We start from the raw sequence: 15,825 nt of genomic DNA, 5'->3' as shown, positions 1-15,825 counted from the left end.
TTGATTTTGACTTCCAGAAATCTTATTTCAAGAGAGCAACAAAAATGGGGTGAGCCTAATGGTAGTCCAAGGAATACTAATGGGAGCTAAGATTTACAGCTGTAGTTTGAAACCAGCCATGCCCAGGGCTTGTAAAACCAGCGAGAATCCAGATAAGAGAATCCATAAGAGATCCATAAGAGATCCATAGGAGATCCATAGGAGAATTCAGATTCTCTTATGCTGCTGTTTTCTACCACCTAATTTTCCAGTGCAACAAACTTGTACTGCAGTACTTTCTGTCCACCAGAGGTCTCCTCTTCTACTTGCCTTTAATTGTGTTTCCATAATTATAGATGCAAGGATTTGTCTGCTGGCAGCATTTGTCCAACAAGTATGTGCAAGCCCTGAACTGCCTGCACAAGTACTTCTTCTTACTTCAGCTGTAAAAAAAAAAAAAAAAAAAAAAAAAAAAAAACAGGAAATTAGGAAATACAAAAAATAAAAAGTGGTAGGGAAAAATTTGCTAATGAATATGAAAATAGATATGCAAGACAAATGCTGCATGTGACATATTGTGAGAGAAGGTCTTGGAAGTCATTTCACCTATTGCTAATGGTCCTTTTAAAATCAGTATACTCATGTGATTATATATATAATCATATATATGAGCTTAGTATACTGAATTATATTTCTACCAACTGGTAGCTGCTCAACAATTTCTCTAAGCTAATGAACTTCTTTCAAAGTAACCATTGGAAGGCCAAATTCCATTTTACAACTTTTATGAACAAATTAATTATTATCTAAAATTTCTCCATTCTTCTTAAAAAATAGCTATCACTGAAACAAAATTTCCTAACTTTTTTTATCCAAAATTGCTGTGCTTTTGAACTTTCCTTTGGTTCAGTTGTAAACCTTATATTACCTGCTAAGAGTTCACAGAAGTGTTCTCTTCTTAATGATAAAACCAAGAAGCCTAAAAAGTTATTCCCATAGTGAAAGAGACTTGTACTGCACTGAGTGCCTTTTGACACTGTTATTAATTGATGCTTTTTCTCAGCTGTAGCTTAGACATTTTAAATGTATTAACCTTACCTGTGTTGTAGCAAATGAAAATGTGCTGGTGATGCTTTAATTAACTTTTGAAACAAGATTCTGAAATGATTAGGCATGATCTCTTGGGAAAATGTAGGAACCAATTATGCAATTAACTCTTCCAAATATTCCCAAGATACAGGAGCCAAAACCTGGGAAAAAAAAAAAAAAAAAAAAAAAAAAAGTTTGTTTTCATCTACAACTTTGGATTAAGTTAGGCTTTCGAGCTCTTCTAGAAATGTGTAATTTAATATTGGATGTGAGAAAAGGAATATATTAATTTTAATTTTAACCAGACTTATTGCTCTCTAGATAAAGCAGTGCCTAACTGAAACCAGAGCTTAAGAACAAAAAGATCCCATTACAATCCAATCTTATGTAGGGTTCCACAAAATTCCAGCAGCCCATGATTACCTCAACCAACCAAAGTGTCTTAAGTGACTCCAAAGTTTATTCCTATTTCTTAATTCTTAGTTTGAGTTGATATACCTCAAAACTGTTTTATGATAATTTTGTAATTATTTAGAAGTGTAATACTCTTCCCTAACTTTACAGTATAATTAACCACGTCTGGTGACTCATAATAAAACAAGCAAACAAAAAACCCCCACAACAACAACCAAGAAGCTATTTTCTAAACCGTTTACTTCCCATCCCTGAACTTTTTTACTCGTGAAAGCTCTGGAGGCCGTGAGATCTGCTACCTTTTTATTTCCCCTCTTGACACTATAACAGCTCTTACATGACCCTCGAGGAAGGCTCCTTTAATTCCTCAGCCCTACCACGAAAAAAAAAAAGAAAAAAAAAAAAAACCAACAAAACCCTAAAAACTTGTCCCTTGACTCCCCCAGCTTCGCCAGCTGAACCTTGTTATGCTTTTTTAAGGCCTTTCCCTTCTCTGCCCTCCCTCCCGCCTTCCGCAGATCCCTGGGATGAGTTAGAAGCAAACGGAACTGGTCCTGCCCTGGTCCTGCAGAGGCACCCGCGGTACTGCCTCGATCGGAACACAGTAAGGGGGCTTGGGGCACCGGTGAAACAAACAGCCCTGTCTTTTCCCCCTTTCCTCCATTTACTTCTCAGGAAAGCAGAACCATTTGTTCCTAGGGCAAGTATATACAGATCTCATCTCCTCCCGCAGGCAGAGAGGCTTTCGAGGGATGAAGTCGGGAGCGAGACCGTCCTCCCAACGACGGATCAGCCGCGGCCCCGAAGGGTCCCCTGGAGGGTCCCCTAGAGGGAGCTCTGGACGGAGCTCTGGACTGTGGCGGGGCCCTGGGGGAGGTGGCAGCGGGGCCCTGGGGGAGGTGGCAGCGGCGCAGCTCTCGCCCGACTCCGCCCGCAGGGAGCCGGCGGGTGCCCCGGTGCAGAGCGCTCCGGCGGGCATGGAAGGAGTTAAGGAGGCACCGGAGTGTCTCGGTGTAGGCAGCAGACGGCGAGGCTGCCCGCGGTGGTTGGGCTGGATCTGCTGGCCGCAGGCAGGTCCGAACAGGTCCCGGAAAAAAGGCGTAAGAAGCATATGCCTAATTAGATGTGCTTAATTTTGTGAAGTCGCTGTGCTGTTAGACAGCGTTGGTCTTGGCGGCTTCGTCCCTGTAGCACAGAGGGATCTTGCCGCTACTGCCCAGTAGTGGTGTTCCGGCTGTCAGAGGTCCAGCAGCGGCGCCGGGGGTCCGGTTCTGCCGGTGACAGCCCCCCCCCCCGCTGGCTGAGGGAAAGACTGCCAGGCCAGAGTGTTCAGGGCTGCACTGGAGGCACTTGATCTGACATCTACAGAGGTTTAATAACAAAACATTAAGTAAATTCTAACGAGTGTGCTTAAGTGCCGCCTCCACCCCCGAGGTGCCACGGGGAACCGAGGGAGCAAGCGTGGGGCAGCTGATTCTGTGCTGCCGGGGTGAAGAGGAGACCTCGGTCTTCTCAAATTCACCTCAGTCGCTGACTGAACCACGCATAGAAGGTTGCAAAGCCACTGCAGGCTGAGAGGTTGAAGGGAAACAACAGAGAGTCCTCAGAACGCCTCAAACTTTGGCCCAGCCTGCCATGAATCAGCTCTGCAGCCAAGCAAAGGCTGTGGCTTGTGGAGGTAAAATTAAGACAGCTGCTGTAGTCTGTAAAAGACTGTAAGGTAGGGCTGAATACATGCTTTGTGTGCAGGACTCGCCCTTGGCAGTTAGTTGTATGTATGTGTTCTTTTCTGTTTTCACACTGGTTATAACAATGGAGAGTTAAAACATCCTAATTCATCATTGCTGCTGGGGTAGTAGTCTCCTGAAATCCTCCAGTCCAAGGTTTAGAGGCCTGAGGTGAGTCCTCACAGGAAGTTTACTGTTGACAAGCATTTAAAATAACACTCCTCCCAGGTTAAAGTGCTGCTCCAAAATCAAATGTAAACAATTGGAAAAATGGAATTCTAAATAAATATGGAATTCTAAAAAAAAAAAAAAAACAAAAAAACAAAAAACAAAACAAAAAAAAACAAAAAAAAAAAAACAAAAAAACAAAAAAACAACCAGTTGCTGAGTCACAGCTTAAAAAATGTGATAGTCACATGATTTTTTTTAAAGTATTTGATGTTGATTTGTTGCTCTCCGGTAGTTGGAGGATTAGTCTCTGCTGGTTATTTCTGTCTCAGTTCTCCGGATAATTCCACCAAGATCTCAGAATGAAATGGAATTCTTATTAGTAATAATGCTCATATGACTTAAGGGAGGCAGCCATTCAAAGATTCACACATATCTTAGAGAATATTACTGAGTATTTAGTGTAACATATCAGTATTAGTGTTTTAAGATGTTTGCATCTCATGGTTACCTAAGAAATGCCTATTAAGGAAGTCCATACTACAATAACAAATTTGAAATATGTAGTTGCGTGAGGTACTGTGTGTATCTACCATACTTGTTTCTTTGATTTGCTCTTTTTTTTTCTCTCATATTCTATACTCACCTCACTTTATGGACCTTGTTAACTTTGCTCCAGAATGCTGGTTTGCAGCGGTAATTGGCAAAACATTATTGGAGCAGAATTGCTTCTCTTTAACTTCCAGATAACACAGGAGATAAAGAAAGGAAATGACCTTTGTAATTATTCTCTTCAGACAGTGCTAACACCACCTGCCTAGTACTGCTCTCATCACATGTTTTTTTCCAAGGTCCTGGAGCATTAGAAACATTCAAATGAACAGGATACCTCATTTCTCTCTTCAGGATACAATTTATCAACTAATCTGTCCCACAGCAAATGAAGCACTTAAATGCTTATCTCTCTGTTGGTCTATGTCCTTTACACAAACTCTTGTGTAGATCATTTGAATAAGAGATATTGTGGTAGAATACCCACTTTCTAACAAGTTTATAGGCTGAGTGGTACACCATCTGCACTTCTTGCTTGGGTTATGGCTGAGTTTATGCAACTAGTTTTAATCCATAAAACCCTAAATGACTGAAAAACTAGATATTTGTGATCACCTGTTTTTTGACAATATTAGCAGTGCTATTAGAATGAGATCCATCACATTTTATATAGCAGAAGGCTATTTGAATGTTCCTAAGCTTCTGTACTTCCCTTGTGTAACTTTTCCTTACCACTTATAGTCTGGGGTGTCTGTGACACAAATACACCCATGTCTATCAATTGCTGGAAAGACTCTGCTTAGAGTCTTATGGCTGCAGTATGCCAGTACCATTGGTTAGATGATAAAAAACCACACACACAAAAAAAACCCTAATTAAATTGAAGGACGCAGCAGTCGAAGTTCAAGAACAGAAAACATCTGGAAAACACAAAGCTAGCAGTCACCAAGTACTGAAAACTTATGCAGCTTTCGTTCATTATTGTTGAAGATTGTTGAATAAGTTAAGTTAGAAGCTGTAGCTTCATCCTAAGCAAAGCCATGCTTTGTGCTGTCCACATTGTTTGATGTTACATTGACCAGGAAGGGTTTTTCAGCAGTAACTCGAGTGAGTGAGCAGCACAGTGCTAAAATCCATTGGCCAGTTCCTTCTCTTGACAACTGTCTTTAAACAACTGGACAGCTTTTTGAAAGTCATTTGTAGTGCTCTTCTCCAAGCAGTACCTCACTTTCTAGGTGCTTTGTTTACTGCGAAGTCCAAAGCTGGCAAAATGTAATTAATTGAGAAATACCTGATAGCCAAATATATACTGCTTTCTTTGGATGATGCCTGCCTGGCTTCCAGGGAATGCCTAATTACCAGCAGAACATGAAAGCAATGAATGACATCTTGGCAATCTTCCTTGCATGGTCTCGTGCCACTTGTCTCTGCCATTCTCACATCAATTGTAAGGACATTATTAACCTCTGCAGCCTAATTCTGTTCAGAACTTCATTGCAGCAAAGATCTTTCTCTTGCATACTGTGGTATCTTACATCTGTGTAATGTGCTTACAGAAACAGCTCTCTTTGGCTAAGAATATTTGAATATTTTTGCCCTAGAGGCAAATTTGTGGAATTTTTTAGAATACCAAATTGTAGCCATGCAGCTAATATATTAAAATACTTAGAAACATGCTTGAAGAATTTCATGTGTGTGTATGTATGTCTTAGAGCAGAAAAAAATTCTTAGTATATTTTTCTCCATGCAAATATTGTCCAGCCCCCCTCCCTTCCCCTTTTAGCTTCTCAGTAATAGTCTTAATAATACTTTTAAAAAATCAGTTGATTAGTGAGTATAATACAAGGAATGTCAGTACCTTGTTTTATAAGCAGGAGTTGGAATAGACAGATGGAATATATATAGCTCAGATTTTAAATGTAAAAACCTCAGACCTTTTTTTTTTAAGATCAAAATGTTATTTAAATAATAGTAACTACATACATTCTCTTCTTTCCACCTGCAAGTATTAATATTACTTCTAAAAGATACAGATGAAGATTACTTCTAAGGGATACAAGGTTTATCCAAGTCTACAGATGAGGGAATGGGTAGTTAGAAAGGTAACATGGCACTCAAGTCCATGAAAATAATTAGAAAATTGATTGGAAGTCACATCAGGACTTATGACTTCCATGAGGCTTTTTGTGTCACATTATAGAATAGATATGGTTTAAGATTAGTTTCCTATCAAAATGCTGAAATCATTTGGACAGGAAGGTTTGTATTCTATACTTTGTAACTCCTTCCTTCTTAAAGATGGGTTGTACTTAAAAATGTATCTTCTGCTTAGTAGAAATATTTCTTGTAAGAACACTGGGGGAATGGGAGTAAGTGCTAACAATCCCATTTATCATTTGAATCATATTCTAAGCCTTCCATTAAAGGGAATGTACTTCAAACTTATTCTTGGATTTTCATTCTATTTTCCACTCAGTTATTTCATTTATTCACTGCTAGTTGGAAAGTAAAAGTACCACAAGCAACAGAAGTAGAATCCTATAAATCTGATTATGATACACAGGTCTCATTATAACTTTTTGTAAGGCATTGACATAATGTGTAGCATTAACAAAAATATATTAAAATTACACTAAATTTCAAATTTTTAAGTAGTTTCTCTGAGGCAACCTCTACGGTTGCTGCTATGACTTAGTTTAAGATAAGAAAACCAATGTATTTACACAAGGAGAAGTCTGAAATAGCTATTTCAGGTATATTTCAGCTATTTCAGCTACAAAGCAGATGCAGCTCAGTAGTTGCAGATACTAAGATTTAAAATGAGGTAAGACATGGTGCAAGCTTGTGAGAAAATCAGAGAGGAACTTAAATGAATAATTAATAGAATAGAAAATAATAAAGCAGATTTTTTTTCTAGGATTGCCCCGCATGAAAGAGCACAGGGAGCATGAGATAATCCAATTTGTTAGTTTCCTTTGAGGAAAAGAAAGTTTTCCATGGAATGAACAGGTCAGATCACAATCTGCATGGAACAAGGTAAGGATAATATTTTGAAAGTAGCATTCCAGACGCAAATCAGAGCAGTCTTGGTGCATCTGCATACACAGATCTCAAGTGGCTGCAGAGTGCATTTTTCCAATTAAATTCTCATGGTTTTGACACTAAAGAGCTAGTCACCCTGTTTGCAGAGATACTGACATTGTGAAGGTGTATCTTCACTGTCTTTTTTTCAGTTTATAAAATATCTGAGAAGATGCCACAGAACCTGTGTATTATTTAGGTTTAATCATGCTGTGAAAATTGTCTACATTGCAAGAACTGAAATTAGAAACTTGCTTGCTTTTGAATTCTCTAATTAGCATGACCATACATGTCTTACCCTTCCATTTAGTAATCAGAAAAGTACTAATACCACCAAATTCAGATTTCATTAAAAAATGTAAATTTGGATCAGATTGAATTTTTTGCCATCGATATTGGCATTCAGATGTAAACATAGCTGACCTAGTGGAATTGGTTATTTGATTGGAGAGCAAAGTTTAAAAAACTTTATAGAAAAAAGAATCATTAGTAGCTTTGATGACCACTATGTGGCCTATCTATGAAACCTTTGAACTATGAAACAGATCAAATTAATTTTAGATTCTGCATTACAAGGACTGACAGAAAATTTGCCAAGCAAACAACATGTACTTAGAAGTAGTAATGCTTTTATAGTTTGTATATTCTTTTGGGAAGAATTTCCCTGACTTAGAAAAATACACACTTTTTCCACTCCTTTCTGATAGGACTAATTTATACAAAACCAAAAAGGAAGAAAACACTGTAGTAAAGTTTGGAGTGTAATGAATATTTTCATTGAAATTTTGCAGTGTACGAGGGCAACAAATTCTTCTTTCTTTCTTGTGAATGGGTTTGTTCAGATGTAGGCTTTCCTGGCCAGTGAAAAATCTAGGTAGCTGTTACATTAATGTTATTTGAAAGCATCCAAAAGCTTTTTAGGTATCTTGATAAATGTCTGAAACATTTACTGATTTCAAAGTAACTGCCTTGCATGGTCTCAGAAAACTGAGCATATGTAGTACGTCACAAAATTAGCATGTTTTGAAGTCAGGAACAATCTCATCCCTACAGAAGCAAGTTCAGTGAATATGAAGTATTATCATATTCCCACTTGGAAATAGAAATTAAGCTCTCTCTTCTTAGGATGTGTAAAAATTTGTGTGCACTCCAGAGCAAAGTGGTATGGCACAGCAGAGCTAATCTGAGCCTTGACACCAGTCATGGTCCTGAATAGCTTCCATTGAGACAAGCTAAAAACTGAGCTAGGTTTAAAAGGGTTAAAATAGAGCTGTGTTTACCATGATCAGCAGAAAAGTGATCATATGGTTTCTGCCCATGTGACAACACAATGGTTGTAGGAAAAAGAGGTCCCTCCTAGTTCTGAATGTCTCAAGCTTGCAGTTCTAAAGCTTTCAGTGCTGATGGATTTGCAGTGAACTGTGGAGTCGGAGCAATACAAGGATTTTTGTTTTAAAAACTGCTTTCCGGTAAGTGTAAACAGATGGAAACTTGTGCACAAGTGACATGGTTCATGCATCTGCAGTAGCTCTCTATATTGTTCCTTTACTTCAGTTTGAATGGAAGAATTCCATATGGGAATTAAGAGCAACTTTTAATCTCTGGAGCTTTCACATATTGAGTTTACTCATATTTCTGCTTTTTGGACTCTTGACTGAGAAGTCAAATTCTAAGGGCACTCATATTACTGTTGTATATATATTTTTCTCAGCACAGAAACATTTGATTGTTGTTTTTGTTAATAAGTATATTGACCTCACTTTCTTAAGTTTCTTTTCCTCTTCTCCTTCCACCTGTTCTTCCTTGATGCTGTCAATTTCATGAAGCAAAGGAATACATTTTTTTTCTGCTTAGAAATCTAGCAGAAAGTATGGGTGCAGATTGTTATTTTGCTGCTGATGGTTTCAGCAAACTGCCTCCCATATAATACCTTCAGAAATTTGAAATAGAATTCTTACCAACAAGAAAATATTACAGCAGTTATTCAAATAATAAGAAAAGCATCTCTGTTTATTAAAAAAATAAATGTACAGTTGGTGATTTCACCATTTACAGGGGTCTTAGGTTCACTTATCATGAAAGCACTGGCAGGCAAATCAGTACATTATGAATGTTATTTTCTATATTTATTTGTATTTTTTATACACTGAACAAAAATATAGAATTTACATTTCAACAAAGTCAGTCTGATGACAGATCAGCTGATAATCATCTATTTAACATTGTGACCAGACCATTCAAAACTGCTAGGGTCAATGTTAGAATTACACAGCTTCCAACTACTTACTATTTGAAGGTAAAATTAGTATTTCCAATTCTAGTACCACTGCTACATATCAGTCCTCCTCCTGGAATAATTTGGAGTATTAATGTTTCCTCTTCTGTTGACTTAGATTTGGCATGCTCTGCTTTTTTGTAGACAGTGTGCATGCCAAGTCTGGCCAGCATCAGGCAGTTACAGGAAGTTCAAATTAGGTAGAGACAGAACTTTAAGAAATTAAGTTGTTAAATGTGTGAAGCATATGATGTGAATTTTTATTAGATCATGTAAATGTTTGATGTAATTAAAATATTTCTTAGTAAGTTTCAGTAAATAAAGCTAAATGTTTGAAGCTAAATGTTCTTATCAAAAGTATGTCAAACTCACATGATCCATTTATGTAGCAGTTCATGTGATGAAATCATCCAAGGTTTTTCTCATTTCAACTTCAGAGCAGCTGAATATGTGATTTCTCTGTTTTTAATCTGAACAAATGGAGCAAATTTAAAAATTAAGTTATAAAAAATTAAAAACAAGAGACACAAGGAGAAATTTGTTTTGAATCAAGGTTTTTTTCATAAAGAACATAATTTCTAGACCTAGTAGCTAATTGTGGTCTGAAAGTGTATATGCTTCGTGGGCTGCACCAAAAGAAGCACGGTCACCAGGAAAAGGAAGGTGACTCCCCTGTACTACACTTGTGAGACCCCACCTGGAGTACTGAGTCCAGTTCTGGAGCCCCCAGCATAGGAAGGACATGGAGCTGTTGCTGTGAGTCCAGAGAAGGGCCATGAAAATGGTCAGAGGGCTGGAGCACCTCTCTTATGAGGACAGGCTGAGAGAGTTGGGTTGTTCAGCCTGGAGAAGAGAAGGCTCCTGGGAGACTGTACAGCAGCCTTCCAGTACCTGGAGGGGCCCACAGGAAAGCTGGGAAGGGACTTTTTCTAAGGGCATGAAGTGCTAGGATGAAGGGTAATGGTTTCAAACTGAAAGAGGGTAGATGTAGGTTAGATATAAGGAAGAAATTCCTTCCAGTGAGGGTGGTGACACAACATGGAAATTGTGGCTGCCCCATCCCTGGAAGTGTTCCAAGGCCAGGCTGGATGGGGCTTTGAGCAGCCTGTTTAGGGGGAGGTGCCCCTGCCCATGCAGGGGGGTTGGAACTAGGTGACCTATTTTAAGGTCCCTACCAACCCAAACCATTCTATCTCTAGATGGACTCTACCATGCTCCTGTCATTGTTCAGACCATCATTTTTTTCCTCATCATGTATGAAGAAGCAACAGCTTTTTTTTTGCAAAATATGCAGAAATTTGGATGGTTTTCATCTCGGACACTAACTTGCAGTGATTCTAGACAAGCAACTTCCTTTTAATGTGTTCATTGTTTCTCCAAAATGTGAAAATGAGATTCTCACAAGGCCACAGTTTAATTAAAATTTCTAACACATCTTCATAATACCAAAAATAGTTTGTCTTAATTTCAGTTATTTTCAGAGATGTTGCAAGAGCGATTATGTGGTCTTGAATTTATTTTTTTTTTACACATTTTTAAAAAGGGGCAACTGTTTATGTTTGTCTCTATATTAATTATCTTCTCTCCCCCCTGCCTCAGCCTACTAGGCCTGAGAAATTCTAATTTTACATCTCATTGATTCTACTTAATTGTTAGTGTTGCTTAACTGCTTCTGGTTAAAATGTGTTTAAGGCCTTTGATATAGGTGAAAGAACATGGCTTAGTTTCCCATAATTTTACTTATTATGCAGAACCAGCTTTTTTTGTATTTAAAATATTGGGTCATTTAGTTTGGGCTATTTTCTTAAGTAAACATTTGTAAGAGACAATGTATGGGTTGAATAGGCTTTTGTTATTGTTTTAGTCTCTTTATTTTCTCTCCTGAATTTTTAAATATTAACCTGTAGCATATACATCAAGCACAGAAGTGCTTATTGTGGCATACTGGAGACAGAAGACAACTACTTTATGGTTGTTTTAATCAGTATATAGCAGAATAATATACAGTGTAACAGAATCAGTATATAATAGAAGGACCAATTTTGTTCAATTGGTTCTATACTGAACCAATTTCTGTTGCAGGAAATGGCCCTGCAATGGCACATGTTTGATTTTGGGTTCATTAGTGGCTGTAAAATCCCGTATGTGTCTTGAAGAGAGAGGGAGAGGAAGGAGTAGTGATGAGTTTCTGCTGTCCTGTGACTCTTTTTTCTCCTTCAGACCGTTTCTGAGAGCAGTTTGTCTCCACAGTCTTTCAGCCAGTAAAACTGATATGTATATCATGTCGTTATATACTGTGCTTTTATTTTTTTGGCACAGCACTCCACTTGTGCCCTCACTTAAATCAGTGGCTATATCTACAGTTGCTGTTGGTCCTTTCTAGAAAGTTTTGAATACCATACATATACACACACTTTTCTCACAGTATGAGAGTTTATTTTGCATAAGAAGTAGTCACACCAATTTTATTGATTTCATATCAAGACAAGATGGCACGGTCTCAAGTTGTGCCAGGGGAGGTTTAGGTTGGACACTAGAAAGAATTTCTTTACGGAGAGGGTGATCAAACATTGGAATGGGCTGCCCTGGGAAGTGGTGGATTCTCCATCCCTGGAGATATTTAAAAAGAGACTGGATGTGGCACTCAGTGCCATGGGCTGGTAACTGCAGCAGTAGTGGATCAAGGGTTGGACTTGATGATCTCTGAGGTCCTTTCCAACTCAGATGATCCAATGATTCTATGATATGTCTGTGATCACATAATAGCTTCACATAAACCTGTTAGTATGTATGCCAAACAGTAATCTCCTCCTTTTAAAAATATAATAGGCAAATAGTCTATTTTGATTGATAATAATTAGAGACATTTCCATATATGCGTTTTCAGACTACAGTATGTGAACCAAATTAGTTTTTTCTTGGTATTATTCCTTTACTTTTTAATTGCCACAGTCTCTTTAGTTTCTTTTTTTTGTATTCAAGCCTGGCAGAGATCAGTATCAATGTACTGGCAAAACTGGTCCTACCAACACTTTTACCATTCACAATGTTTAGTCACTCAAATCCATGTTCATTTCCAGAGAGATCTTGCACATTTAGGTTTCTATAGCATCTTGTCTGCTTTCTCAGATCATGGTCCTTTCACCTAAAGACAAGTAATATTATTCACCCTGCTCTCAGAAATTTACAAACACATGCCTGCTTTTGTTGTAAAATTGGCTTCCTTGCTGTTCAAAATCATGCCATTCAACAGAAAGAGCTGGCATCACTACAAAGTCTTATACATTCAGAATTTTGAAAATTAGAAAGATTCTCTTCTGCCATCCTTTGAAGTTCCACATTTATTAATCAGATAGAAAGCCAGTTTGGCCAATGTTAATTCATCGTTTGGATGAATTGAAAAATTAGATTTGGTATAGTTTAAAATGGGCAAATCTGTATTTCTCATTAAGATAAAATCTTTTATATTGATGCATGACAAATGGATTGCTAATGGAAACTAATATTTCTGTGTTAGTTGGGTCTGAGTCCAGAATTTATAAGACAAATTGACACAATGCAGTATAATATATATTGCAGAGGAAAGAAAAAACTTTCTGCTCAAAAAAATTCCATCCAACTCAATTTTTAAATGCATTCTAATACATTTGCATTTGTGAAAATGTTCAAGGAGAGACTGTATGGGACTTTGAGCAATGGGTCAGGTGGGAGGTGTCCCTGCCCATGGAGGTGAGTTGGAACTGAAATGATCTCTAAGATTCCTTCCAACTCAAACCAGTATAAATAGTGATATTGCTTTTTGTTTTCTGTATAAAGCTACAGACCACTGTACAAGTCAAATTTTATTTATTTTAATAATTTTTAAGAAAACAGATTGTGTTTTGAACTTAACTAGATGACCTATTTTATTTGCCTATCAATTATGCCAGAGTTGTAATTGATCCTGGTAAGGATTCCATAAAATTTCACAATTTATTCTCAGTATGATTGAGCAGAATCTCTACAGCTTTTAGACATAAGAAGAAAACTGGCTGAGGGGATAGAAAAGGAATAATGATCTGAAGTATTAGTTAGTGCATGGAATCCCTGGAATGGCAGAGAAAATGAGCACAGCTCATACTGATGTTTCAAGGCATGGGATGGTGTAGATTAAAGAATGTGGAGTGAAGATACCAGGAGAATTTAAAAGGGTCTGCAGTAGGCATTGAAGAACACAGCATCCTGGGCATATATGCTGTGCTATACAGTCATTCTGTTCATGTATCTGGTCATGTCAGGAAAAATATTCTTTCAGGTTGAAAACTGGCCATGCAAATATGAGTAGAACTGTTGAATTATGGACCTGAATTTACTCATAATTCTAAGTATTAATTTTAAGTAAAAAAAAATTAAACTTATATCTCTGTCATACTGAAGTGTCATTCCTGACATGCAGTGTTAAGACAGGAAAATAAACATACTAGAAGATGGAAACACCTGTTCAGGAAGAAAAATTTGCTGTGGGCATGGAAAAAAAGGAAAATGGAGGTGGCTTTAACAGGATGGCTTTTTGCTTTTCAGTTCTTCAAGTTCAAATAGACTGGTAGCAATTGCTTTGGCAGGAAGCTGTTGTAGTTTTCCTTTTTTCTTTCTTTTCTTTTTTTGCATCATATAGTTCATGTTTTCCTCATGTGCCTCTAGGGGATTGCCCATACATCTTTATGAATGTTTTTCTGACAATGATACAGAAAAGTATTTATCCTTTGAGAGAAGAGCACAAAGAATCATAATCAGTTGACCAGCCTTTGAACTTAGCTTAGACTTGGCTTTCCAGACATCAAAGCCAGGCAGTAACTTTCCAATTCAGACATTGCTTCTCAGAGCATTTTTGTCAAAGTGTTTCATTTGAAGATTAGCTATGATTTCTGGTGATGCTTTCCCAAATAAAGGAGGAGTAGCTGACTGAAATGAGTGATGATCATACTAGTTCCACTCAAGAACTTGGATTATTCACTGAAATTAGAGAGTTTATAAAAGCTTTTGAAAGGTTTAAAGAACACCTATCGTTGCTTACCATCCTCACCATCACAGATTAAGAAATTAAATGGTAGCTGAAAGTAATGATTGTTTCATCTAAAGCAGGGTCAGTTTGCAAGTTTGCATACTAGATGTAGTGAATACCTTTCAGCTCTAATTAGTTTGTCAACAAATATATGACTTCCAGCCTCTTATGTTCCTTTAAAAGTGGAATGGTTTCGAGTTCCTTTCCAAATATATTTCTACATAAGCTCTTACTGCTTGCTTCATACAAATCTATACTAGTGTTCTATAAAGGGTAAATGAAGCAGAAGGCAGGTTGCATTTATCCTATGACAAGATGAAAAGCTGATTACGCAGATGAGTGCAGATGAAGTGGAAACCTCTCAGAGATTAGGTTTTGCTCTCAGTGTGTCCTACATTGCAGCCTGACATAATCGTTTCATGTTGGCTGCTTTCTGTGAACTGCCTTTCCATATAAACCACATGCTTGCAAAAAGGGAACCTACTAACCAAGTAATTGTTAATCTTTGTTAAAAAAATGGTAAACGTCAGAAGAGAAAGCCTTACTTTCAGCCAGGGTTTTTTTTTCCATTCTCTGGTCTGCAGGCATGTCTCAGTATGAGGACTATGAGCTAGTTACGTGTAGGTGGTTGGCTGATGGTTAGAAAATCTCAGGTAAAGAGGAGAAAACGCAGTTTGTTAAGATTGGAAAAGAAAATGATGCTGTGAGGGGCCTAAAGTGATGGGAATCTGATGATCTTCAGTGTTTCAAATACAAGTGAATGATTTATGTTTAAATTAAGTAAAAACTTTTTAACTTAAAAATCTGCACAGTGAGCTAATAAAGAATTTGATAAACGTAGCACATGTTAGTGAAGCTTAGCAGAGCCAGGATGCTGTATATTTTCAGGATGCTGTATGTTACAACAACAAGAAGGATTTCATTGCAATGTTTCAATATTGAGAAGGGTCTTAAACACCAATGGGAACCCCACAACCGTTTCTTTTTTCCTATTTGTGTCTGTTGCTAGAAATATTTCAACCTTAGCTCTGTTACTTCTAAATTGTTCTCTTATTTTCACCTAAGAAGTTGTCTCAGAGATCATTTGGTTCCTTTATTGTGCCTTCCAGAATGGAGTACTTTCAGTGAAGTGGGAAAATAACTAGCAGAAAAATAACATTAATAACATTCAGACCAATAAACGAGGTCTTTTTCTTGCTCCATCTAAAATTGTGCCCCTTGAAGTAGCTAGGTATTTTAGGAGGTAGTTTAGGAAACCAGTCTGCATTGTGATTTCTCTCTTCAGGCAGCGTGAGGAGTAAAGGATGGGATGCCTCGTCCTCCAGTGCCGCAGGTCAGAGTTATGTCCGCTTTGCATAAGAGCCATATTGCTATTCCTGTGACAGGCAGCTGCACGGCTGGCAGCGATGCTCTTCCCGGAGGAGAACATCCTCGGTGGATTATGCAAAGACAGTTTATGACAAAAATAAGCAGCCTGACGCCTCGATGCGTTAGCTCCC

This window comes from Heliangelus exortis, chromosome 5 (assembly GCF_036169615.1).
Source record: "Heliangelus exortis chromosome 5, bHelExo1.hap1, whole genome shotgun sequence".
NCBI classification, from domain to species: domain Eukaryota; kingdom Metazoa; phylum Chordata; class Aves; order Apodiformes; family Trochilidae; genus Heliangelus; species Heliangelus exortis.
Note: the sequence above shows the minus strand (reverse complement) of the source record.